The following is a 1006-nucleotide window of genomic DNA, read 5'->3' on the forward strand; positions in this document are numbered from 1 at the left end:
AAAAAAAAAAAAGTAGTCTTTGAGCTACTGTCACTGCATGGGGTACTTGCTGCAGCTTTTTCTCTCTTGTTTCAGTTTCTACTTTGTTGTGTCAGCTGTATGAAAAGTGGCTTGAGTTATTCCCACCATTGCCAATGCAGATGAATACCCACAACAGGATTAGAAGAGGGAAGTGACAGTAGGGAGAGATGGAAAGAACATACTCAGGAAGGCTGGAGAAGAGGCAGAAGATGAAAGCAGAGACTGTATCCTGTCTCAAGTGAGGAGACAGGCCTATGAGATTGGGAGAGCACAGAAAGTGTTTTGAGAGACTTGTGTTGTGCGTGGGAAACCAAGAGTCACTGAAAACAAACTCAAATTTTTGTTGTAATCTCTAAAAGAATGTTAAAGAGATACCTATTTTTAACCCACATCAACATTTCTGAAATTTCTCTTTCTCTGAGCATTTCCTTATTTATTGAGGATAACAATCTTTTGTCACATAGATGTTGTAAATATTTTTAAATGAGTTTTATATGATACAATCACACCTTAATTGTATCACATGAAATTTTTTATATTCATAAGTTTTATAATTTTGATATTCAAACCTTTAATTTTATGATTATATTTTTAGTATGAAGTTTGCCAATGTGTTCCTCTTGCCAAAATTTATATAAATATTTGTCCGTATATTTCTAGTTCTATTACTTTATTTTTATACTTAATTCCTTAATTGGTGGATTTTACTCATCTCACAATCAATCATTCTTAAGGTAACTCAACATTCTTACAAGTTTAAAAATTACTTTTATTGCACACTAAAGATTTGAACACTTTAAACTGTATTTAGAAGATATATTCTGTTTCACTAACCAATCATTTATTTTAGCACATGTATAATATAGATTAATTTTTGTAGTTTTATAACATGTTATCTGGTGAAATAAACAAATAAACCTTCCTCGATCATTATTATTCCTCTCAATGTTTTCTTGGCCTTTAAAAAAAATAGTGGTTAAATAAA

This window comes from Cebus imitator, unplaced genomic scaffold (assembly GCF_001604975.1).
Source record: "Cebus imitator isolate Cc_AM_T3 unplaced genomic scaffold, Cebus_imitator-1.0 Scaffold109, whole genome shotgun sequence".
NCBI classification, from domain to species: domain Eukaryota; kingdom Metazoa; phylum Chordata; class Mammalia; order Primates; family Cebidae; genus Cebus; species Cebus imitator.